At 42.5% G+C, this 26,804-nt stretch overlaps 1 long non-coding RNA gene across 1 annotated transcript; it reads left to right on the plus strand.

The window, feature by feature from the left end:
* LOC308066271 lies at nt 1-24,235 on the plus strand. Its single transcript, XR_013929096.1, has 2 exons — nt 1-6,130; nt 6,167-24,235. It is a non-coding gene; the product is annotated as an uncharacterized lncRNA (long non-coding RNA).
* Nucleotides 24,236-26,804: the final 2,569 nt, after the last annotated feature.

The following is a 26,804-nucleotide window of genomic DNA, read 5'->3' on the forward strand; positions in this document are numbered from 1 at the left end:
TTTTTTTTTTTATGACACAGTATTACAACTCCCCTCCTCCAGTTGATTCTAGTTGCTTCAAAACTGGTTGGAACTTACTGTCTCAATTTAGAAATTAGGGCTGTCAGTGCTGACAGAACCAAGAATGACTGGGAATAATCAGTGTGTATGATATCCTTTTAACCTTATACAAAAGGTGCAGAGAAATGAGCATTTTAAAAACTATGAAGCAAAATATTGTTCTTATGAGATCTTTCCTTGGCACAGGTGTACCCACAAGAATTAGTAGTCTTAAATATATAGCACCTTCTCTAGAATGCACCAAAGGATACAGTTTTAGCCTGTGTGAGCACAAGCCTTGCCTAAACAAAAGATGTTTGAGGAAGGAGGCCTTATGTGCTGTACGAATACCACTGAACACATCTTGAAAAAATAGAAGGGATCCACAGCATCAGATTGTCAGAGGTTGGAAGGGACCTCTGGAGGCCATCTGGTCCAACCCTGCTGCTCAGGCAGGGCCAACCTAGGGCAGGCTGCCCAGGACTGTGTCCAGGTGGCTTTTGAATATTGCCAAGAATAGAGTCCACAACCTCCCTGGGCAACCTGGGAGGTAGAATCATAGAATTATTTAGATTGGAAATGACCTTTAAGATCATTGAATCCAACCATTAATGTAGCACTGTCAAGTCCACAACTAAACCATGTCCATAAGTGCCACATCTATACATCTTTTAAATACCTCCAGGGGTGGTGACTCAACCATTTCCCTGGGCAACCCGTTCCAATGCTTGAAAACCCTTTAGGTGGAGAAGGTTTTCCTAATATCCAGTCTAAACCTCCCCTGGCACAACTTGAGGCCATTTTGTCTTGTCCTATCACTTGTTACTTGTGAGAAGAAAGTAACACCCACTTCACTACAACCTCCTTTCAGGTAGTTGTAGAGAGCGATAAGGTCTCCCCTGAGCCTTCTTTTCTCCAGGGTCAATCCTAATTCCCTCATCTGCTTCTCATAGGACTTGTGCTCCAGACCCTTTACCAGCTTCACTGCCCTTCTTTGGACACACTCCACCACCACACTTTGGGCTTGGTCATCCAGCCATTTTTTTACTTGTCCCTTAATCATCTTTGTGGCCCTTCATTGGTCTGTCTCCAGTATGTCCATATCTCTCTTTTACTGGACAGCTCAGATAGAACTGGACCCAGCGCTCCAGGTGTGGCCTCACAAGTACTGAATAGAAGGGAAGGATCACCTCCCTCAGTCTGCTGTCAAAGCTTGTCAAATGACAGAGCAGTGACAACTTTTGGGAAAACCTGCTGGTTTTCATCAAAACCTATGTCCTTGGACCATTGTGTTACATGTGAATCCCAGCTATAATACAAAAACCATGTCACATATGCTGAAATAAACCCTGAAGAAGAAACCTGAAGAGCTCAAGAACCAGATGTTAAAATAAAGAAATGAAAATATCAAATTATTTGTCTCTTTAAAAAGCTCAGAGCATTTTTAATCCAATCCATGATCTGGGGCCTTTCTGAGACTAGGTTACTTGAATCTGGCAATACCAGCTTCATAACAATGCACTTGAAGGTTTGTGAAAACATATGTGGAGTCTCACTGTCACCCAAATTCCTTTATAAAAGATTTTCACTATGGTAGGATTATTATGACTCCAAGCAGCAGGACAGAGGGGTTGTTTTTTTCCACCAGGCACTTCACAAAGAGAACGTGGTCTCCTCTTTAGAAACCTATAATAACTATTTGTTTGGATTCAGCAAGTGAATTTTTACTAATTCCTGATGTCTCAGGAGAACAGTGAATTTTATGCTAAATTTATTCATAGACTAGATGTACCTTTTTATAAAGTGCATAATAATTCTGATTTGTATGTTCAGATAATACCAGCTGCTCAGACTTGCAAAGGAAAAGGCAGGCTCTACCCCTGTATCTCTAGGGAGGACCTCTGCCTCCTGCATTTATTTTTTTTATATAATTCATTTGTGGGGGGATATGGAGAAAAAGGGTTATCAATTTGTATAGCAATTCTAAAAAGATGGAAGAAAATTCAACCGCCTTTTGCTTGATGTAGCTGTAAAGCTGTACAGTTTTGAAAAAAAAAACCAACACACCAATGAGAAAAAAAAAAGTAAACCCAAAACAGATAAGAAACATTTGTCTCCTGGACAGACTGTGAAATCTAGCGTAATAATTTATTTTTTTTTCAAATTACCACAGGCATTCCTAAGCTTTGGCAGTGACAGAGGCCATTTTGCAGTGGCATGATGTTGGCAAAATCAAAGGCCCAGGATCCCAAACCACTGGCCTGCTTCTTGAGCTGGGTCACTCATGGAATAAAACAGTATTTCATGTCCTGAACAACTGTGTTTTGCTGTAGCACATCTATCACATTAACAAGGGAGACCAGAAGTATGACAACATTTTAGAGCACCTTGTAGCCCCAAATTTAAAGACATTTTGCAGGGACAGGCCTTAAATAGTAAATGTATGAGAGGACTCATTAGTACCCCACGTTCTTCCTGCCCCTCAGCTTCTGTTGCAAAATGTGGCTGGTACAGATTTCCTTCAAAAAGCACTTTGGGGACAGGGGAAACACATAGTCTGAGTGGGATATCATTCTGAGAGAAATAACTGCAAAGAGAGAAGTCCTGCCCTAGAGTGTCTATAGCCTCAGGCACCAATCATGCAATGTATTCAGCACACAGGGCACTTTGTGCTCTGTGAACAGTTCAGCTGACTTCAGTGATGCCTGAAGTGTGCCTTCAGAGTGCCTAAAGTTAAATACATACAGCTAACTCTTTGACGAGTCATGGTCCAAGCTCCATAGCCTTAGCCTTGTGACATTCCCTTTGTTACAGATCTCTAGATCTGCGGGGAGTTCCCCTGAGACAACCAGAATCATTCCTGATGCCAGGCTCCACCTAATGACAAAAAGGCAGAGATGAACAGAAAATACACAAAAGAGAGAGAAGGCAGGAGTAAAACACATGGGGACACCTTTTATGGCTGGCAAGAAAGGAAGAGTTGCCAGTATCTCGTGTGTGATGGCTGAAAGAGTGTGAGCATCACTGGGTGCATCTGTGTACACAGACATGGAAAGGCCGAGCTGTCCATGTTCGAAGGTGTGAGTGCAGGCTAGCTCTAGTTTGGAAACTACATGGCAACATTAATGAGGCTCTGGTACTGACCTGGTATAATCCTGAATACATGTGTACGTCTTCCTCTGCAGACACAGCCTGCAAACAACTGTCAGCTGAGACATGGGGGGATCAGCCAAGTACAGTGGTAGAGATTTGGATGCCAAATCCCCTTTCCAATCATTTATCTTGCAGATTTGCTGAGCATCTCCCATTCACACTGGGTCCTGTTGGACAGATGTCTGGGCTTTCTTCCTACTTCCTGCTTGTGATTCAAAGGAAGAGAAACCAGAAAATTATTATGTTTTTAAATGTGAGGGTTTTTTTAAGGTTCACCACATGGTTTTGGGGGACTTATGTGATATTTCTGAATGTCTTGGACTGGCAACATTGCATCCAGATTAGCCTTTCCTTCTGTGAAGTTCCTTGCTTGAAAGCCCTACGTTTACCACAGGCAGATAAACCGAACACTGCCATATTAATGTATGTGAGTCTTTCAGGGGAAACTTCAGCAGTAATCAGATTCTCCACTTACTTACTTCTCACATGTGTCTCACATCTCACACTTTTGAGCTTAATGAAATTCCACAAATGGTTGGCATTATGGACAGAAAAAAACATATCCCTATTAAAAACCCCTCCCTAAGTTAAACGCTTTTGCTTGACCCAGTTCTGCATGGAGGGCTATATGGTGTGAGTTATTGCCCTTCCAATACCAGCAGTGCTTAGTGTAATCTGGGCCTGCGTTAGGCACAAGGCTCGCTATATACTGATCTCTCCTTGCAGCACAGAAAATATGTATTCAGAGCAGCAGGAGGACTCCTGACATGGCAATGGGTGAAGACATGCACCAGCAAAGTAATAGCACTTTGGAAGTTCTTCTACCATTTTGACAATGGAACTAAAGGGAAAAGATAGATATCAGTTGGTATGGAAAAGAGTAGTTATGGGAGAGGCAAGAGAAACAGAAACAGGTGGAAGGAGGAGGAAGAAAAGAAAAAGGAGGAAAATTAGAAGAAAAAAGGAACATGTGAAATATAGAGGCCCAAAGGGGATTTAGGTCTTTCTAGAGAGGTGATTTTCAACTATGTTTTGTAAAATCTCTGTTGTCTGTAGACTGCTTCACAGGCATTGAAAGAAAGACATGGGGGAAAACCACAGTAATTTAATTCCTAAAGCAGTTTGTACATCTACTGGAGAACTGCTAGGGATCCATAAGCCAAATAGTTGAAAACTGCTGCTTTAGATATCGGGCATGGAAACATTTCTCTTGCTGGCCATGCAGCTGTGAAAGTGATAAATGAGAAATGGAAAGGAACAGGCAGTTCCATGAGAATGCAGATTAGCTCTGACAGAGAAGAGACAATGTACTGGCAACTCAGTAGTAGCTGAAGTAAATGACAGATAGAAACAAAGAGAGAAAATAGGTCTTGAAGGAGGGAAAATAGCTCAGTACAATTTTTCTTGATCTGTGGCTTTCATAACAGTGCAGTAGGCAACTCAGCCATCTCTGAACATCTAGAAAGAGAGTTCAATGAGACAGCCCCGGCACCAGCAGCAGCCAGCAGCTAGCAGCTGGGGATGGCAGAGTGATCATTTGTCTGAAGCCCAGATCAATGCATGCCACACAGGGTGAACAACAGAGTGATGGAGGGACGGGAACCTTAATTGGCGCTCATGGCAGGGTGAAATACCCTGGCTAGATTTATGAGTTTTTCCCATTACTGTTGAAAGTTCGAACAGTAAAAAATCATGTTTCCTCCTCCACCTTTACCTGTGAGAGAAGAGGGGGAACCCAGAGGAATTCCCCTCTGGGGCATCCTTCAGCCCCTCAGGTTGCTTCCTGAACCCAAGCCCTTAGCATATGTCTCCACTGGTGCAGTTAAGTGTCTCTTTTGTATTTATTTCTGCTGCTGTTTAGTTGTAAGTTAAATACAAATCTTATCTCTTTTTCAGACTCCTGAACTCCCAGACTCCTCTCTAACCCCCAGAGCTGAAGGAGCAATTTAACAGCCTTAACTAGATGTTATCATCTTTTCTGTTTTGATGTGTTATTTCTAATTTGCATCCTGATTCCCTTACCTTCAAATTTAATACAAGACAAAAGCTGTTCCTTTTTATCCTCCCCTTCCCCCCCCTTTTCTTTCCTCTCCTTTTTTAAAAAAATAAAATACTAAATAAAGCAAAGAAATAGATACAAATACCAAAACAGCTCCTGATGAAAGGCAGTAAAATGACTGCCTGCTGCTCCCTCTTGAACTGACTGGCAGCAACTCAGAGTTTCTCCCCTGACCCTGACATGTAAGATTGGCTGCTGTTTGCAATGTGGGACTCCTGTCTCTGTCCCACCATCCTTTTAACTCTTACTGGTCCGGGCAGGAGACAGGGCTGCAGCAGCAGCAGCAGGTTTCTCAGGAGATCCGGACACTGAACAAGATGACACATAGGTGTCCCTTGAACTTTCCCAGGAACATTGTGGACTCCTGTCTCACCCTCCCTGATTTGAAAGGGCTGTAGCTGCCATGCAGAGACTGAGGAGACTTCATCCATTTTGTCCTTGTCACCTTCATGGTCTGTTCCTTCAGTCCCTTTCCAGGATAACTGAGCCAGAACCAGCTGAGTCTTGCAGGATGGTACCATGGAACAGAAGCAGCAGAATTGAGGATAGAATATAAAAGTGATGGTTCACACCTTCTGAAGTGTCCTAAGCCACCCAGTACATCTTGTAAGTGCTTGTGTCTGGAGTCTTCTCAGAAAAATATATTGTGTTTGAGATGTGAGCTATAAGACCCCATCATGAGGGTAAATGCTCATGTATCTCCCAGGAAAGCTCTTGGTGTTTGGGCCTCGGATCTGCTTGGTCAGTCCTGCTCCAGCCTTGCCTTTCCTGTTGCTGAGTGGAGATGGGAGTGCAGCCAGAAAAGAGTTAAACAGCGGAGAACACTCATCCAGGGTTTAGTATGTCTCTTGCCCACCTGCAGGGTGTATAAAAGCCGGGGCGGGGCGGGGTGGGGGTGGGGGGGGTGGGGAGGAGGGGAAGATCACAGTAGTTAAGCTGCTGCTTCAATGTGCAAAAGAAACCATATATCAGGTTGGATGTGTGAGAAGGTGTGAAGGTTTCTGAGGACCTGTATCCCCCATTAGTGTTGTCTGGTCTCATTGGGTGCAGAGAACAGGGAGCACATCCCCTGCTCTCCTCTCTCACCAGACCTGTTCTGATCCAACACCAGTGGTAGCCACATCAGAGAGATCTCCACTCAAACAGTGTTGCCCTTTTCCCCTCTGTTTGGATTTCACCCAGCTGCTGCTTGCGTTGACTGTACCACCACCATCCAAGATACCAGGGGACGTGTGATTCCCAATGCATATCATGCACCTCCACCCTAGAGACAGGTTTGGAGGCCAGCAAGGCAAATGCTCCATGCAAATTATGCCCTCATTAATGTCAGTGGGGTGCAAATTAAACAAAGCAAAGCTGCTCTTCGCTGAGTCCTACCTCTCTGCGGTGCAGGACTCTCATATGGGGAAGCAATGGGGCAGCTGCCTGTGACCCCCAGCCACAGCGTTGCATAGACTTTAAGCAAGGCACAAGTCAGAAAGGGAGTGAGAGACACCTCTGCCTTTGAGATGAATCCTCCCTGCCTATGCTATCCCTCCATGCCGAGTCCAGCCTTCATGCCAATGAAACAGAGCCCTGTTTAAAAACGCAGCTGCAGCCATCACCGGGGTTTTTCCATGAGCACAAATATTCCTTTGACAGTATGTCTGTATCGAGTTAACTGGCAACAGAACTGCTGTTCTCTCCAATTTAAGTGAAACATGTGAGTGCCTTCATTTAGGACGCTGAGCCATAGAAGCAGTCCTGCTCCCCCACAGTTCCCAGCCTGCATCCCCACCCCCTGGCATTGCCATCCCTTCCCTTTTCCCCCCATGTAAGTGTAGTTCTTCCTTCCCTTCCCTTCCCAAGCCCTTTGAGTTTTCCCCCTCTCTTGTATTTTCCTAGATCATTCCCAGTGCCCTTACACAGCATCATCTATTGTCCTTTTTTCTGTGGTCAATAGCAGAAATTAACTGACTGCCTTTGCTACCAATTGAAAACATGCATTACAGTCACAATAAGTTTTATCTTTTTTTTTTTTTTATCTTTCTTAAATCTAACGGGAAAAGAGAAAAATCCAAAACGGCCATTTGCTCACTGAGAAAACTTAAACCTCAGGATTCCTTAGAGAAGCAGGATATAAGACATAATTAAACAATTTACACCAAACTTTTTCCTGACACAGCTCTAGGAACTCTGATGCACACAAGGGAGGGGAACTGTAGGATGATAGTATCTCTATTTTTCTTGCTTTATACAAGGACTGTTGAAAGCAAAAGGGATGTCCCAGCAGAACCTTCTTCAACAAAGAAACAACTCCAAAGTACTCAACTCCCACCACGGCTCTCCAAATAGCCCCAAGGTTTTCCCTCAGGAAAGGGAAGGAGGAAGGTTTCATCCAAGGAGGAAGACACACTGGTGCCTGGGACAAAGTAGAACTCCCAGGCTTGTCTCTGCTGGCCTTCTGCAAGTCCTTGTTTGGTTTGAAAATGGAGCTGTATTTATTGCTTGATGGGTCTTGGGAACATTTCCTGAGCTAACTCTAGAGCCACTAAAAGCCCCACAATACTAAAGTGCTTGTGTCCCACAGGTGGTGGTAGGGATCAATGAAAGCAGAGCTCCAAGTCCTGTGAATCCAGCAGACAGCATCCAGCTTAGGAGATGTGGTAGACTTGGCTTGGAAGAGCAGGTGGGAGCTGTCTTAGCTTTTGCATCCATGAAAGATCTGGGTCATCGCAGCAGATGACCAACTGCTCATTTCATAATGCCTGCTTCTCCTTCAGATTGTCATTGACACACCTGATATCTTTGTTTGGATTTTCTTTCCTGGTGTGCCTCAGTGTCTATTAATGAGCACAGAGCTCTTGTCCCATCATTTTCCTCTGTGTGACTATAACTCAAAGGCATTTTTCTGAGTCATGAAGATGTAAACACTAGTTGAAGTCACAAAATGCCAGTCTTCAGCTAGGCAGAAAGACTGTTCTAAGTGGTGGCAAGAACTGCCTTCCTTGCAGACACTAACCAAGTGATTTCAGGTCACCCTCCCTCCTGATCTGTGAGGAGCAAGAGACTAGAACCAGTAGCTGAACCCCTGTTCCCTCCTGGCAATGCAGCATGCTGAACCCCTCACTCACCACTTGGCTCAGAGGATGCTTTTTACTCTGTGCTCTGTCATTAATAATTCATTTATCATATCATGTAGTGACTTCCTTGATCATTATGAATTCATCTGGCACTAATGTGCATGTCATATCCACTGCGACAGGAGACAGTAAAGCAAACCAAACCAACCGGCCGACCAGTGTCTTTCTGTCTTTGCTTTATCCATTTGTATGTAATTGATTTACAGTTGGTTGATTTTTCAATTTGGCTTTTCGAGGTTGGTTTGCAATTATTAATATCTTTCTTTTGAGTTTTGTTTTGGTTGTGTTTTTTTTTTAAAAAAAAAAAAAAGATTCTGAGATGCATCTTTCTGTAACTCCCTGCTGGGCATTTGCCAGATAGGCAGCATCATAGAAAAATGTTTTCCTTTTTTTTTTTTTTTTTAGTATCTCAGAAATATTGGTTATTTCTGAGAGGTAAAATCAAATACTCAAAGGATTAAATCTTTAGGACCACATTTTTTCCACAGTAAGTTATCTTCCCATTGAAGTACTACAACAAATAGCCAGAAATTCACAACACTACAGTGCACAGAAGACAGCCAAACTCCTCCGCAAATGTGCTTTCTAGGCAGTCATATGCTGGTGAAGATGTCAGCCTAATTGGTGTGTCCACAGAGTACTTCCCATTATGCAGCACAAGAATCCCTTTGTCAGCACTCCCCAGCAATATCTGATTGATTGGACCATCTCTCAGAAGGAGACACTACAAAACCTGCTTTTTGCTTTTTTTGCTTTTTTTTTTTTTTTTTTTTTTTTTTTTTGCCAAGAACTCAGCAGAAATGCAATCTGCATTGTAGATTTTTGTAGTGAGGATGCCTTTCTACTACAAGTTTGACCAGGGCCATGCAAACGGCCATGCAACTGGCATTGACTCCTAGCACTTGCAGTACTGAGCTGGTTAAAAGTGGTCATAAACCAAAACAAAGTCAAGGTTAAATGTTTGGCATTATATTGCTACTCACAGAGTTATTCCCTGTCTGTTTATTTTCAATACGGGGAAAAGAACCTTTCAGAACATTCCATCAGGTGCTGCTAGATAAACTGAAGTGAAGCAAGGTGCTTGGTTAGTTGATAGTAGCTAGAAACTCAGGATATGACTTTCCACTCTGTTGCAGCCTGCAGCAAGTAAGAAAAACCTTGGCTGGCAACACATGACAGCAGTGTCCCACACTTTAAAATCTTATTTCCTGGGCCTTCATTACCTCTTTCCACAAGAAGCATTTTATCCACATTTCCCCAATAAACTAACTCTGTTCCCACCTCTTTTTCAGCCTCTTTCCTTCTCACTATGGAAGCAGTGGCTGGCTGCATGTGCTGGGTGGCTAGACCTGTGAGTAGACATCTCCCAGTTGTGAGTGAGCGGAAGACAAAGGCTGTGTCTTTAAGCCCATAGTTTGAGAGGGAAATGGAAACAGGAGCACATGAAGCCTCAGCAATGGCAGGGGTAGAGCTCAGGCTTGATCCTGCAGTAAGTTTGTGCCATTCAAACACAGCAGGCAGCTCTCTGGCCAGCGCTGCTGTCAGTGCAGCCCCGCAGCAGGCTTATTTCCAGCGGTCACAGGAAAAGCCAACAACAGACCCACATGACATACCTGTGTCCCACAACTCATTTGTATAGTATGCTACATGGGGATGGGTGTGATGGGTTTGGGTGTCGAGACTGTTTCTGCCGGGTAGGGCCCTTAGCCTGTGGTGCTCAGCTACTGCTGCCTGTTCATCTGAGCACTGGACCTGATGTGAGGCAAGCCCAGACCCTTGCAGAGAGCCGATCTTCCTTGACCTTGATATTCTGTGCCAGAAAAACCAGATGATGCAGGGCAAAGTGGTTGCCAGCAGGCAGGCAACCCTGACGGTCACAGCATCAGACCTGAATGTCGCAACTGCCCAACAGGGCAGTACCTTGTGCATACATTGTCTTTTTTCCCTTTGAAACTGGGAAGTGGATCAGTAGGAGTTCTGCTTTAAGCAAGGCACAAAGATATGTCAGGGGCATCCAAGAAGGAGTCTCCAAAGTTATTGGAGATTTAGGGTTGGACTGTTTCCTCAATGGTTCTCAGAGTAGAAAAATATCTTTCTGTTCGAAATTCCTGCTTGGCAGGGATTATGAATCATTGCCAAGAAATTCACTCTTGTTTGACACCCATTAGGTCCCCAAAATGTGTCCTCCAGTTTGAACACAGTGAGCAGAAAAAAGGAGAGACATATACCTGCACAAACACCATAACATCAAACTGCTTCTTGCATTGTGGCCATTTAAAGAAATCTCCATGGAGTAGCCGAAATTTTTGCAAAAATACTCCTAGCAATACATCGCTGGTTAAGAGCTATCTGTGATATATAGGGTCTGAGAGGCTGCAGCACCGTGACCATAATTCACTACTTCTGCTTGAAAATAAATCTTACTCCAAGTGGCATGAAATGAAGGTAGGGAAAGGCAAGGAGAGTGAAGATATTTCAAGGAACAGAAAAGGGATAATTGCATTTCAGGACTTATTTTGTCTTAATTCAGTTTATATTTTACAGACTCAGACTCAGTCCTCCTTCACCGGCCCTGCTGGGTCACAAGGTGTTAGATTTCTTGCAGACAAGATAATGCAGATATTGCAAAAGGACCCTACAAAAGGGCAGTCTAGACTGGATACATGTTGACTGCATTCAGATGTGAATTTGGTTCTGTCTTCTGCAAAAGATCTCTTGCGTAAGCATGGGCGAGATATGTTGCTTACCCCACCCCACCCCCACCCCCACCCCATCCTTTTGGGCTAGGGACTGTTTCTCATTAGCTTTGTGCAGAGCTCCTGGCACACACAGGCTCTGATTTTGGTGAAGGCTCTTGGCTACCAGCAGAGCTACAAGAGTTGAGAGGAGCATACAGATAATAAGTCATTGCTCTGAGTGGGTGCATGTGATGATAGATACTGAACACTTACTCGACTCCCCCTGAGTGTAAGCATTTAGGAACAGTTGAAATGCCCCAGGAGTACCTGAAACATTCACAGAGGGCTGGCAGACATTGTGCAGGACCTGTGGGACACCCTGAAGGAGCAGCTGGAAGACAGGCAAAATACCGTAGGACATCCCAGATGGCTTTAGATGCCTGTAGTGAAATAAATGAACAGAGCCCTGGAGCCTTTCTTCCTTAAGCTAGTTTGGAGGCCTCTCTACAATGAATTGGCTTATGCTAGTTTACCTCCCTACATTCTTTTCTACATATGGCAACTAACATGCCTCGATCTCCAAACCAAAGGAGCAATACACTGTAGCTCACTGAAAGGAAGGATTTTCATAACTTCTTCTCCAGATCACATCATAATAGGCAATATCTAAACCAGGGATGATCCTGCAAGCACTAGTCTTTCCATTCCATATGGCTGCACTGTAGACAGGTGTGTAATGTTCAGTCTTAAGCTCAACTTTATTGTAAAGGACTACTTCAGCCTAGAGCCAGGGTAACGAGGCATCAGAGGGGAGCTGTGGCTTGAGCAGCAGTGGTGAGCACTCATTCAGAATGCAGTGAGGTGGCCACGAACCTGTAGGTCATGTTAACAGGGATACAGTAGACAGAAACTCTCCCTTTTCTCATGAACCAAACCAAAATAAAAGGTGCTGTTATTTTAGTTCAACCACCAGAATAGAAGAAAAGTGTGTCTATTCCTTATCCCATAAAAACAGAAGTGGAGGTCAATCATCCAGGCTTGCCATCACCTCTCTGTAATTGGATAATCTTATGTCTAGGCTCAGTAAGGAATAGAAAAAAGTCTGTATAAAATGTGGATGTCATTTTACCTATTTATATGAAATAAAATAATCTACAGATAAATAATACTTGAGTGGAGGAAACAAAGAGAGAAAGGGTATTAAGAATCTACATCTAGCTCCAAGGAAACCTGAAGGGAATAATTAGATAGAAACTCTAACATATTTTTGTAGCTCAAGGATATCTTCTATAAATGTAAGTTAAGATACAGATTGTCCCCAAGGATTGATTCCCTAACCATGTGGGTTAAATAAGGTCTAACAGCTTGTCAGCTAGATACAAGTGAAGAGACCAACCTTTAGATTGAATGTTGAGATAAGTAGATTAAATGTAGTTTTCTTTCCATTTTGTCACTTGTGTCCTTATAAAACTTTGTAACTGTAGTGTATATTTTGGATTTTGTAAAGAAATATTATTTTACTTGCTTTTGCCTTCAAAACCTGCTTTGAGCTGAGGGTGACTTCAAGGTAACTGCATAGTATTGGTGTCATCTACTCCGAGAAATGATGTGAGCCATACAGGCCTGTTCCTTGCTCAACCTCAGCGTACCCGGTAACCCAGCGGAAAGCCTTGCGCACCAGAGGCTTAGTCAGGTCCTTCATCACAGGCTTCCTCAGCTTGGCTTGGAAGTGAATAATGGAGAAAAGCCACGCAGATGCCGTATGGCCACCACTAACCCAGAGGATCCCTTGGTGCACATGTGTTTAGTGAGAGAAGCCCATGATCCCAGGAGCAGCTGAAGAGCTTGCAGTATTGTTAGACAGGGAGCCCATTAAAAGCAGGAAAGGAGCATGCAGGTTTAAACATTCCCAGGCCTTTAATGTGCCCCACCTCCTCTTATAAATGTGGCTGGGTTTTCCAGAGTGTCTGCAGAGGCGGCTTATGATCTCCATGCTGCTGTGAAGTCTGCTGGGTGAGACAATGGGTTTGCTGCTCCTGCAGCTCCTCTCACTTAGCCTGGGTCAATGTAGATCCTCAACAGATGGCACAGCCAGTTGCATCCCATATCTACTCACTCACCTCTGGTGCTGTGACGACCCAGCACTTGTCCCTTGGTATCAGCTAGAGAGCCTTAAATTGCCATTGCAGGCAGAGCCAGCATACAGCCTGCGCTGGCCTCACTGCAGCAGTCATCATGCGTGCCCCATACATGCCTACAGAGGCAGGTGCTTTCCCAAAGACAGAGTTATGGGGGTCAACGCTGTGAAGAGTAAATGGATATTGTCTCACTCCCTGCCAGGTATTCACCGCAGCACAGCAGGAGAAAAAAAGAACAGAAATAATGGGGCCAGAACTTCTTCCCTTGTGTTTTTCCTATCTGTGAGGCATTATTCACACCTTTGAAATCACACACAAGTATTTCCTAATAATAGTAATTAATAATCTGTAGAGTGATTTTATTGCCAGACAAAGTCATCAAACCAAATGCAGTGAGTGGACTTTAAGAAGGAATGAATGCTTTTAGGGCCATTGAGAGTATTTACAGTTTTATTAACCCAATAAAAGGGAGATTGAATCTCATCGGCACAGGGTCAGGAAGGGTTCTGGCCTTTCATACACAGCACGATGCAACTGGCCAAATGCATTAGATTGCTTCCTAACTGCTCCACAACTGTGTGAGAGAAGATATTGGGTCACTGAAATTCACTGTGGTCCCATAGCATTACATAGTGTTTATTTTTTAGTGATAAAAATAAGATAAACTCCTTCCTGCATTGCATGTAGATGAGCAGAATTTAAAAGAACTGGTTTCTGGTTTTCATATGGTGGCAAAAAGACAGCAGCTGTAATGAATTACAGTTACAGTTAAGTATTTGTTTGACCCCTCAAACAAAGACCTTAACTTTAAAGCTTTTAACCTTTCTTAACTGTAAATGAAAGGCATACTTTTCAGTTAGGTAACTAATATATGTGAATCATCCCAGGATAAAAACGTGACACAGACTAGACATTTCAGTAAATTAAATCTACTCATATGAATTCATTTGTAGGCTCACAGCCTGAAGCATGAGATACAACAGTATCTGAATGAGGAAAATATTATATAAGTCAATTATTTTGTATGATGATATTTCCAGCCAACTTTTCAGAAACTCCACCCAAAAATATAGTCTTTTCGGCATGCAAGAAAACTGTGGAGAGGTAAACCTAATATGTCTCTTAATTTTTTTTACTTTGAGGATGGCAGAACACTGAAACAGGCTGCCCAGAGAGGTTGCAGGGTCTCCTCTGGAGACATTAAAAACCTGCCTGGATGCAATACTGTGCAACCTGCTCTAGGACAGCCTGCGTTAGCAGGGGGTTGGTCTAGATGATGGTCAGAGGTCCCGTCCAACCCTGACCATTCTGTGATTCTGTGATGCCTCACCTTCCCTATCCTAATCTTTGCATTATAATAGAAATGTTGAACTTTCCTGGAAGTAAGGTCTAGAATCCAAACTTTAAAATTTTATATAATTTCAGTTATTTTCATTCCTGAAATACTACATGGTAGACAAGAGCACCACAGTAGTTCTGGTTGTTGGTTTCCTTTCTTTTCATGATTCTAGAAAAAAAATGCACTGGATATCATATCCTGTGTTCCACATATCACTGTGGTTAGTTTATGAAAATTTAAAGCTACCCTGTCTATGGAATTCCTCAGGAAAACTTATTTCACAATTTCTGAACAGCTCTGTGTTTGGACATTTGAGACAGGATTAATCTTTCTCAGCTTTGCCTTCTAAACAGTAAGTGATTTCTGCAGCTGGGTTGCCCAGATTTGCTCTCTAGCTGACAGCAACTCTCTTAGATGCTGTCTTAGAAGAGGATGAATTGCCTTTGGGCATGGCTATATCTCCCCACCACTTTTACAAGCTATAGAAGAAACCTAAATTAGCCTAGATGCCTAGCTGAACTGCCTAGTTTTACCTGAAAAACTGTTTTATGTACAAACCTACTCAAGAGTAACAGTGCCTCACTTCAATGTAATCTATTTGGACAGTGGATTTAGTTGAATGGAAGTAAAGCACTATACATGGACACTGACTAAGTATGTCCACATACAGGTTATGGGAAGAAACCCAGTAATTTTCATATCATCAGCTGATGCTCAGTATTAAGCCTCATTACCTTACAAGCAGCAAAAGCACAAACTTCCCCATCAGAAGTTTAGTGTGGCTTGATCAGAAGTCAGTGACTTGTCAAACAACCACGGGTTGCTGGTGGTGAGTCATGCGCCTGCATTCAGAGATTTATTCCAGAATATTTCCTACACTTCAAATGTACATGCTACTTTATTCTGAATTAACTTTCATCTGGAGATATGTTCCTAGTGCTAGATATTTAGAGTAGCATTTTCACATGTGCTTGCTTAGATTTGGAGTTCGTGTCCTCAAAGGTATTCCCATTCAAAAGAATAGAAGTTACAGGACTAAATATCTTTGAGGATCTCGAGTTAAGTCCCATTTTCAAAATGACAGGCACTTAAGAGATTAAGTTTTATGGAGAGTCAGTGGAACAGAGGTTTCTGAACTGTCTTAGTAAAGATATCCAGGTTATAAAGTTTGTGCTGACATGCTGGAACATTTTTAAAAGATTTGGTTTAGTTGATTCATAAGGCATAAATTCAAGGAGTGAAGACAGGCACCTCTTGTCTCTACCTTTTAGTATCTTCTTCTATATAATTATAGCTCATCTGAACATAAAAAAGACTCGTCCTAGAAATAATCACAGTTAGTCTTCTCAATAACACTATCTAAGGTTATGGTGTTTGGGTCTAATGCTACACTCTTCCATAAAGTAGCTGTACCCTGATTCTAGTAACATATACTTATACACACACACATATACATATTTACTTAAAATACATATACCCATAATCCTTTTCAATTGTTAACATTTTTCATGCTAATTCTCTGGCACTTGAGCTTATTAGCTTATTACTATGACTTTAAATAGTAATTTTTTTTCTTTTCTTTAAGCTCACCTCCATCAGCAAGAAACTCATGAAAGAGTAATTTCAGCTGTGGCCAAAGGAAAGCTGGATTGCCTTTTTTACTCCTATTCTGACCGCTGTTTGTTGGCTTTTATGAAAGATGTATCAAAACTGCTGAAAAAATGCCAATTAGACACTTTTACTGCCAGAACTCAGCCAAGATACTCTAAGCTACATCCAACCTTCACTGTAGCAAAAAATACTATGTTAGTGGGATTTATCTGATGGCTACACTGGAAGTTACTGTCATCCAAAGTCAAAAGTGAATTAAACTTGTCAAGAGTAATTAGCAAAGTCCTACATTCCTTTTTGATTTTTATCTTTCTTATCCCTCTCAGATGTTCAGGTCTCATGGATTATAAGGCCATTAGGAATCATCAGGACATCTTGCCTTACCTTCTGTGTAAGCACTTTTACTTGCTCTGCAGTAGCCCAGCAACTTGTTTTCTTTTTTTTTATTGTTCTGCTTTTATTTTACAGATTTTGCTGTAATGGGGACAAAATTTGCACCTAAGCTTGATGAGATCACTCATGGAGTAAGACCTACTGTGTGTAAAGTAATGGCAGTAGCCACAAATTAGAGTGGAAAAATGAGATTCCTCATAAATATCTATTTTTAGGCACATGATCAGCTGCTGCTGGCCCACTGAGTTGTCAGTCATCTGTAGCTCTGTATGTGTGTCCTTACCTTATGTAAAATGCAACACCATGATGGACCTCAGTCTACTTTTATTCCATTAGCCATAAGCTTAATTGCGTTAAGTGTGGACCTTCATGGCATCTGCCATGCCACAGTGTCCTGGTTTCAGCTAGGATAGAGTTAATTTTCTCCTTAGTAGTTAGTACAGTGCTGTATTTTGGCTATGATGTGAGAACAATGTTGATAATGTGCTGATGGTTTTAGTTGTTGCTGGGTGATATTTATACTAAATCAAGGACTTTCATTGGGAGGGGACACAGCCAGGACAGCTGACCCCAACTAGCCAAAGGAATATTCCATACCATAAAACATCATGCTCTGTATATAAAGCTAGGGGAAGAAGAAGGAAGGGGGGATGTTCAGAGTGATGGTGTTTGTCTTCCCAGGTAACTGTTACATGTGACGGAGCCCTGCTTTCCTGGGGATGGCTGAACACCTGCCTGCCCATGGGAAGTAGTGACTGAATTCCTTGTTTTCCTTTGCTTGCGTGCGCGGCTTTTGCTTTACCTATTAAATTGTTCTGATCTCAACCCTTGACTTTTACATTCCTTTCCGATTCTCCTCCCTGTCCTTCTGGGTGAGGGGGAGTGAGCAAATGGCTGTGTGGTGCTTGGTTGCCAGCTGGAGTTAAACCACAACTGCAGAAGTGTGACCATTTGCATGAACCATCAATGTGTTTTGCTGGAAAGAAATGCACTGCATTTTTCCATGAAGAAACTGGATGTGTGGTTGCCCCTGGAAGAAAGGTGACCTGAAGGTCTGACTGTATGCCTCCACAGTTAGTGATGCATTGTGCACCTCCCTTCAGAACTCTGTTCCTAATAACACTATTTCACATCCTCCTGACACTCCCTGGTTTGAATTTAATTTGTATGCAGTTCGCATCGCTTAGGAACAAGGGGAAAGAAATAACACAGTTTTAGTACATGATAATAATGCCTTTCTCCCACTTTCTTCTGTCTTGACTAACTGAACTAGAAATTCTCGGGGAGAAGGAATGATTCTTAATGTTCAAAATGGCCAATACCCCTCATGGTACTACTGCAAAATATTTTGTGAAAAAGTGGGAAGAGGAGCAATTGCTATCCAGTCTTTACTGGCTGTATTGACCAGGTCTTAATTAGCTATGAAGGGGACCCAAGGTCATTAAGTCAGATATATCCAACTGTGTCGTAGACACTGCTCTATTTAATCAAATGGAATTTAGGTTAGGTTAATCCTTCCAGAATATCTCTTTCCCCAATATTTAGGTATAAACCAGCAGATTTTGTGCTTGGCTGGTCTTCCAAATCTGCAGTGGGAACTTTTTACCTCTAAAGTTATTCATGGTGTGTTGTGGTGGAAACTGACAGCTCATCTCAATCCTGTGTGGAATTAGAAGTAGCATGACATTCCCCAAGGTTATAACAAAGCCACTATGAAAACAAAACCACATCATCAGGGCTGGCACAAAAACTAAGGCCCTATTTGATCCTTTTGTGTAATTTCTGCTTTGTCTGTGAATCTAGCTATTTCTGGACAGCCACACTTGCGGATGTGCCGTAGAATGTCAGACAGAGGCTATGGAGACCTGGGCCACAATAGTGGGGGACATGATATTAAACTACTAGGTTAGTGTTCCCCAGAAATATTATTTTTCTATCTAACTACACAGTTAACCAGGTCACACTTTTTCTTCTCACCTGACTTCCTATTAAATACCCTTTCCTCCTCCAGTCTGTATAGATACAGTCTTCTACCTTTTCCTAAAGAATTAGTCACCTCTGGTGCGCTAGTGAAAGAGCTGAGCTGGTGCAGTGCCATTCATGAAATGATTTGCCTTTTCCTCTTCACTGTAAAAACATGTCCTGTTTGCCTTGTTGAATATTTTGTCATGTTACTGATCTCTCTTTTTTAAAAGGAGTTTTGCTGCTTTGTTTATTTGCATGCAGTTGATCAGTGCTCTGTTCTGTAAAACCTTGTTATCTCAAAAAATCTTCAAGAATGGACCCTTGATAGTGTGGGCCCTTGATACTATAGCTTCTCATCCCAAGATACTTGACCACAATCTTCCTTTGTCACCCACTGTGTCAGACTGACAGTTCTGTCCTAAACCTTGTTTATGCCCATAACAGAATTAAAGCACTTGAAGCAAAACAGAGACCCTCTCTGTTCAGAAGTCCAGATCTGCAACAGTAAGGGATCAGCTGTGAGCTGCATTTTGCACATCCATGTATGAGATGCTGCTGCTAATACTAAGTCCAGTTCAAGTGTTGGACAGACAACAGCACTAAATTAATTTTATAGAAGTTTCCTGGGTTCTGCTTCTCAACTCTGAGGAGGTGATCTCCACCTGCTAATTTGTGCAGATAAACCTGTCCTATCAACTCCCACTCCATGAGCAGGAGTATTTTCTGTGTTTTAGCCATGGACCACATTTTTTTCATGAATAAAGGGATGTAGAATGTCCTAGGAAGAAAGTCTACCTTATGGCATCCTAAATCAGTTTCCTTTCAAACAGCATTTTTCCTCTCCGCAGCAATTTAGAGAGCTTTCAAAGATTAAGATGAGAAAAAAACGCTTCTGTAAGTATTACAGTGAACATCTGTATGCTCCTCCAGAGCCAGACTGCAGAAGGAAGGAAAGACAAGGGATGAATACCATCAAGCAAACTGTGAACAAGCAACTGTGACCATGATCTGGCAGTGACCAGCACTTCACTTCCTTTTCCATGTATGCAACAACGTCCCATGGCTCTGATGATGCACCACATTTCTGACCTAGGAAAGCATCTGCAATTATACCACCTTAGTAACCTAAAGTGGTTACTAAACTAAAAGTGGTAATTATTATTATTATTATTGTTGTTGGTTTTGTTGTTATTATTATTTTCTTTATTCTTATTTTTCCTTATTTTATTTATATTTTCAGTCAAAGTCATGATTCTTGTAAAGTCACAAGTGAAATATTGAGCTGTTATCTCCACCTACCGTTTCCAGAACAGATGTGAAGACCAACGAAGGAAAAATTTTGCCTGAGTAAAATCCAGTTCTTGAGGCAAACAAACATCACCTGGCACAGTCTGAAAAACAAGAAGATACTGTGTTTTCTTCTAAATATAGTAAACAGAGAGGTGAAAAAGCTCACCACTTTCACTTGGTAATTGATTAACCTCTCTGGGTCTTACTAGGCTAGTCGACAAGGTCTGGCAACTGAGATCCTTGTGCAATTTTCACTGCAATAGCTACTAGGGCTTTGTAGAGATCAGATGAGCAATTCCAGGGTGGAGGCCTTAGATTTTCAAGACCCGTCTGTAGAAAAAGTAGTGCACAGCCAAGCAGAGTATAAACTTATAGCAGGCAACCTACCTTGTGCTAACACTTACAGGAATGTTGTCCATGCAGTGATAGTCGGGGGGGGGGGGGAGGAAACAACCAACCAACCACATTTGTTTTTAAAGCCTGTTTGCCCCTGCATTCAGACCTGATGATGGATGCTTCTTCAGAACAGATTTAGCCTTTATTCAGTTCAGCTTACTCACTTCCATTTGCCAGAGACTGTGCAAGGATTTAATGCAGTTTAACTAATCCATTATAAATGCACTTTGTTGTTAAAGCTGTATTTAACCTTACTCAATGTCACTGTGTCAACAAATGCTCTAGTCATGGCGGTATTCACAAGAATAATGTTAATATGGGGTGGGCCAGCCTCACTTTACAGCCTGTGGAGAAGGAATGGTTATACTTGATGTTAAATGACATGAGTTGGCCTGCTTAGAAAAGCTCTCTCCCGTCACTGACTTTAGAAAAAGGCTGAGTTGACAGATTTCCTTTGTTTTTCCCTAAATTAGCCTTTAGGAGTACTCTGCAGTCTGCATGATAATACCTTACTGTACACACATAGGTTACAACATTTTGAAAGTAAATAGTCTCTCTATGGATCTGTTGGCTCTAGTATAATAATATAAAACATCTTGCGACTGCGTTGAATGAAAGAGTATAAGTACTGAAGAGATAAACAAATTATTCTGTGCTCTCTGGAAATGTAATAACTCTCAGTACTCCAGATGAAAACCTTTTAAGATGTTTGGCAACAATATTTTCTGCTCCTATTTGTCTTTACCCTAGGCCCATCAGCTGCATTAATAATGAAACAGAAGAAAATAGCAACTAAGACAATCTTTATCTTCCTGAAGACATTGATTGCAATTCTGTCATAGTTGATTCTTGACCTTATAAAAGCTTTTCCTCTCCTGAGGGCTGGAATCTGAAGATTAGAGAAGGCTGACATTTGAAACAAGTTTAATGAGAATTTTAACTTTGAAAAAACACACTTAAAGAAAAATATGCAGAAAACAGTCTGTAGAAATTTTATAATCTTCCCAGTCAGCAGTGAAGTTATTGGAGATTCATCCACATCATTTCTACACCAAATGTCAGCTGGTTCAGTCTTCACCGATCTGGAGAAGAAAAGATGATCTGATTCCCATCAGTCTGGGCACTGTGTGGCTGTTACAGGCAGAGCGCATCTTCCTTGGCTCACCAAATGTGTTTGGTTTAGCTTCGTAGTTACATATATATCTATGACTGCTTAACAGCACGTGGACACCTCTCCAAGACTTCGGGGGATATCTGCCTAGAGTTCCAGTGGAAAGCCATTTCCAGTATTGGTTAGGAAACCTACAAAGAAGCAATTCCTTAAATGTTATTGGGACAAACTACCAATCTGTGATGATTCCCGCAAAACCTTTCTGAGAGTATCTTCAACATTTTTCCTCCTGTAGTGTTGCTGAATCCCCATAATTTCTGTCTTGTGACTCTTGTTTTCTTATCACCCACTTAGCTCCTGAGTAAGAAGTTCACGCTTGTTATAACTATTAGGATATTGCTGCATTGAGGTTGTCACTGCAGGGACTCATCCTTGCATTTTGACATTATGTATTTCTAAGTTTTAGGTCCTATCCAAGAAGAGCAATTAGAAAGTAGCTATAAGCACAATGTTGAGAATCTGAGCTATAAGGCCAAAATAAATATAAAAATTGGAGAAGGGAAGTAATCTTTATTCCAGACACAAGAAGATCTAATTATTTCTTTCCTGTACATCTCTGAACATAGGGTAGTTCATAAACTGAATGACACCAAGAAGTCCTTGGACCATTGGACATTAGACACTTTTCTAACATACTTACTGCCTTCTAGCTCCTCAAAGGCTGCAGCTCAATGGCTTCTGCTCTTTCATCTCATCTTGGATCTGGCTGACTTTCCTGTCTAGCATGCAAAAGAGCTGTCACACCCTGCCAGAACAGAGTTTGGCTGAGTGTCCCAACAGAGTTTTGGAAAGGGGGCATGGCACTCCTCTCCCAGCTCATAGAATGAGACTGCCTAGCCCGACACAAAAGAGAGGTGGTCAAAAGCTCTATTGGACCAAAATTCCCTCATATTTCAGCAGACACTCACTTTCTAAACACTGATACGACCTTCTGGTGAGTGAGGCAATAGACTTGTTTATCATGGCAAGGCCTTAAAGACTACGGTTCCCTGAAAAGCAAAACTGTATGCATCTGTGTCTTCAATGGTGATGCTTTCTGGGTGGTGGTGGGCGCTGATACCATGATAGACTCTGGGATGTCAGAGGTGATGTCCTAGGGAGCTGAGTGTGGCAGGACCTAGGTGCATCACTCCTGGGCTGGGAAATGTGCATGCTGAGAGAGCAGTGGTGACCACAGACAACCCAGATCCCTGGTGCATGGGCAGAGGAGATCCTGTCACCACATTTCCAGACATCTTCCCCACAGGACCTTCGGTGATGGCTGTGAGAATGGACCAGAGAGATCACTGGTAGCAAATGCCTATTTGGTGGCTGGTGCCCTCCCCTGCACTCTCATAACCTCTCAGAAAAAGGCTAGTGCCTTGTCCACACACTGTCCAGTGGCTCACACACTCCAGCATGCCTCTGGGACCAGCCAGCACAGCCAAGTGGCTCCATTCAGGGCTAACATTTTCCGGGGGCTTTCCCAGACTTCTTGCTCTGTCTTATGTCCTCTCACAAAACACTGCACAAGGTGCACCAAGCTGCCCTCAGACCCTGGTGGCTCTGGGGACTAGACCCTCAGAGGACAAAAGCATTTACCCCAGAGGCTTTGCATCCTGTGCCTGGCCCCTGGCCATGTAGCCACTGCATGGTGGTTTCAGTGCTGCCCATAGATCTCTGGCTGCCTACTCTCCTAGTTCTCATCTGGCAGAGTGCATTCTACAGCGGGTTACTCACAGCACAGCATGATTAACGTGGCTGGAAGCTCTCTGGCACAATGTCCTGAGAGATTTTAAGTGCCAGGGAGTCTAATACCTGCAAATATATTTATCTTCCTTTGAATATTTCATCAAGTTGGAATTCATGAACTGGATCTTTTACACAGAAGTTTTATGAATTATGTACCAGAATCGATGAGTTCCTACTTTGCCCATATTTTACTTTGTCTCAAAGCCACAGTGGGGATCATAGCCCATCAAAGCTGCTGCAGCAATTAGAGAGCAAATGGCACTGAAGGAGGCAGGCATATGACACCTAGAGTATTCCCCTTACTCACAGCCCAGGAAAAAATTTGCTTTGTTGTACATTGTAGTCTTGCCTCTCTTTTTGCTATATTTCATGCTAACTTCCTTGTCTGCCTTGCTGCTGTGGGGAACACGGAGTCCTTGCGAGAAGACTCGCTGCTGCTACTCATCAAACACACCTACCTGGCCTTTACCTTTCACCTGTCACACCAGCATGGTTGCCTGCTCTTCCTACAGCGCTATAGGAAATGGCTCCTGTATCTTTCCTGCTGGCACAGTGTGTATGTGTATATATTTACTTTTATTTTTATTTTTTTCAAAGAAGAATAAGTGTTATATTTGAAGATGTTTCACATTACCAGAATGCTTCTGGCTTAGCCACTAGCAACCCACCATCTTCAGTAGCAGGTACTGAAGATCTATAAACCTGTAATGCTGCATATAAAGTATTTAGCCAAAGCCAAAATCCCCCTCTGCATAATGGGGTGGGAGGGAGGAGAAAGAGGCACAGTTACAAGATGCTAATTGTGCAGCTTGTTTTGCTAGCGGAAGGCATACTGGTACTGTGCTGATGAGAGCAGTATAAAAATAATCCAGACAGAAGCAAGACTTCCACTACTCTCCTGCTCCTCACCTCTCCCCTGAATCACTTTTGCAGGCTGCTACATTGCCTCCCATGGGGACCATTGAGACTGAGTTTTGAGTGGAGTTTAATTAAAACTGAGATCAGAGGTGTGAGAAACAGGCTCTTTCAGGCTGGCATGTAGAGATTGTTCCAACTGATTCACAGCAAAGTAAAAGAAAGCCTTTCCCCTAGATATTTTCTGCTTCCCAGGTATTGCTGTTGGGAACTCAAATGTTCCTTCCACATCACCCCCAAATACCCAAAGCAAACAAACTGAAATCCAGATTGCAGTTAAAGACTGAGTGGATTCCTTATAAATACTTCTTCCCCATATTCTTATTGCTTCCCAAGTCTCTGCCAAAATCATTGAATCCAAACCAGCTCAAGAGGAGCTTGCCAACTTCTTCCACTATCTGCACAGTTCCCTTTCTTACAGGGGGCAGCTCTTTACACCTTGATAAACCCTTCTCCCCCAAATCTTAAGGTGGGTTTCTGTCTTCCTACAGTCCTGGACCACTTATCATAGGAAGGTGATTTCCTTGCAACTTCAGACCGATCAGTTTTTCAAGGAAGTGGACTTTCAGGTCATTCCCTCTGTACCTCTCCTGTAGTGGCACAGTGCAGCACCATGGTTTTTCCCCAGCGCTGCTGCTGGCACAGCAGGCTTATGACCCAGGGCCCGTCTGGACACTGCACTGCTGCACAAGTCAGAAAATCAGCTTGAGCAACAGGTTACACATCTGGAGGTGATGGTCCTGATCTGTAATATCTGAGACTGCAGACTATTAGCAGAGACTTCCCTTGTTTCAGTGGCTGAGATGTGGAGCTCAGCATGGATTTCATATTTCTGCAAACACCATTCTATTATTAGCATGGCCTGGACACCTAGCCTAACTTCTGTTTTCTGGCTACTGGCTTGGTTAGAGTAAATGGGAGATGATTATTCCAAATGAAGGTAGGTTGTTTTGGGTTTTTTATTGTAAACGTAAACCTCCTTCTTCCCAAAACAAATCTTTAAGCAAGAATGACAAAGGTGCAATCCATCTGCAGCTGCAGTGCTAAAGAGTCTTGTGTGGATTGGTTTTTACATGGCCAAAGTCAAGCCACCTCTGAGAAATAATTGACTGTTAAGAGACAAAAGTGCCTCTTAAGTTGAGTCCAACAGCAATAATATGGTATTGGATCTCTCCCCTAGGACTTTATGCAGCAAATGGATACGTTAAGCCTCCAAGTTCCTGCCTGGCTACTGCAGTGAACACTCACACTGGAGAATATGTCAGAGATTCATGGCAGAGCATGTTACTTTGCCAGCTTTTCCAATGAGTCTCAAGCCAGGGTATGGCTCAGGTAAAATGGAATTGGCAGCCTCATCCCAGTCCCTGGACAACTTTTTGTAAATGTAATTCTTAAATGACTTGTGTGGCATTGACTGTGTTGCAAGATTTTCCTCTGACTGTTTTATATGGGTTTCCTTCATTTAGCTTGGGGTTTCTGCTTGGCCGGCAGCCCCTGTTGTGTTGTTCTGTAGCATGTGCAAATAGGTGCATAGCACGTACCACTAGCACATTATTTTCCTCTAGTTCTACACTAGTATTCAACCAAGTCCCTAAAATTTAATGGATGATGCTATATGAACACATAGTTCCCAACTCTCCAATTCTTCCTTAGACATCTTTAAGTCATAGTTCATGTACGTCTTGTGCTGCAGAAAGCCCTGAGCAGCAAGATGAACAACAGTTTTAAATGTACATGAGCAATATAAATGAAATAAAAAATAATAGCACAAAACATTGTCTTAATAAAAAGCAACCAAGCAATTGACAATAAGCTAGTCAGCAAGATGAGGAATGTAAAGTCTTTGTCATTGCAGGACATTTTCTGTCTCAAATCTGATGGCTCCAGAACTATCAGCAACACCACTGCCAAAGAGACCTTCCAAGCTGCTAATAAATGCACAAGACACACAGCATAATAACATATCTTCCCTCCTTTTTTATATTATTATTATGAGAGGGCAGTGAATATAAATTTCACTGACTGGTGTGTATAATAAAGGAAGCCAAGTGCCAACACAGAGAAACGCCGAGGAATGAAAACAGCCAATAATAAATAGCTGTAAGGATAAAACCATCCAGAAGGCAAATAAACACCATACTAAAAGGCTGGAGTTCACAATGCTTTGTCTATGCTCTCTCATCCACAGAAGAACAAAGTTATGGACAGAAGAAGGGGAGAAAAACCCCATAAAAATATACGACCAGATTCTGAGATAGTGAGAAGCAAGGTGAGAGAACTGGTAATGGGATCTTTGTGAAAAGGCAAAAGGAAAATGTGCAAAAGGGAAGAAAGAAGAAAGCATAATGAATCCTGAAAAGCAATAATGTGGAAGAAAAGCAGTAGCTCTGAGGATTGTTACCAATGAGTTATCACAAGGTATCTTGCCTACTCAGCCTTGTGTCTCTTTCTGCAGCTCTGCATGTGGTCAGAGCTGGAACAGAAAAAAATACTTGTATCTTCACCAATTAAGAGAGCATAAAACTACATTTATGACTAAATTATAAACTGTGCTTGCTTTCTTTCTACCTAAGGGAAATGCTGAATGTTGTAAACTGCTGATGATAACACAGGAGACGATGGCTTAAGAGGCAAGCGTCCAGAACAGAGATGACTCCGCTTCTTGCTCCCTGGGAAGATAGGAAGTTCTTTACTACCTTACAGAGGGTTCCTCCTCCAAACCATAGCAGCTCTGAGAAACCCTCCCAGCCACATACTGCCTGTCACGCTTTCTGGCAGCCTCACTAGTTGCTGCTGGATCAGTA

This window comes from Falco punctatus, assembly GCF_963210335.1.
Source record: "Falco punctatus genome assembly, chromosome: 6".
Classification (NCBI taxonomy): domain Eukaryota; kingdom Metazoa; phylum Chordata; class Aves; order Falconiformes; family Falconidae; genus Falco; species Falco punctatus.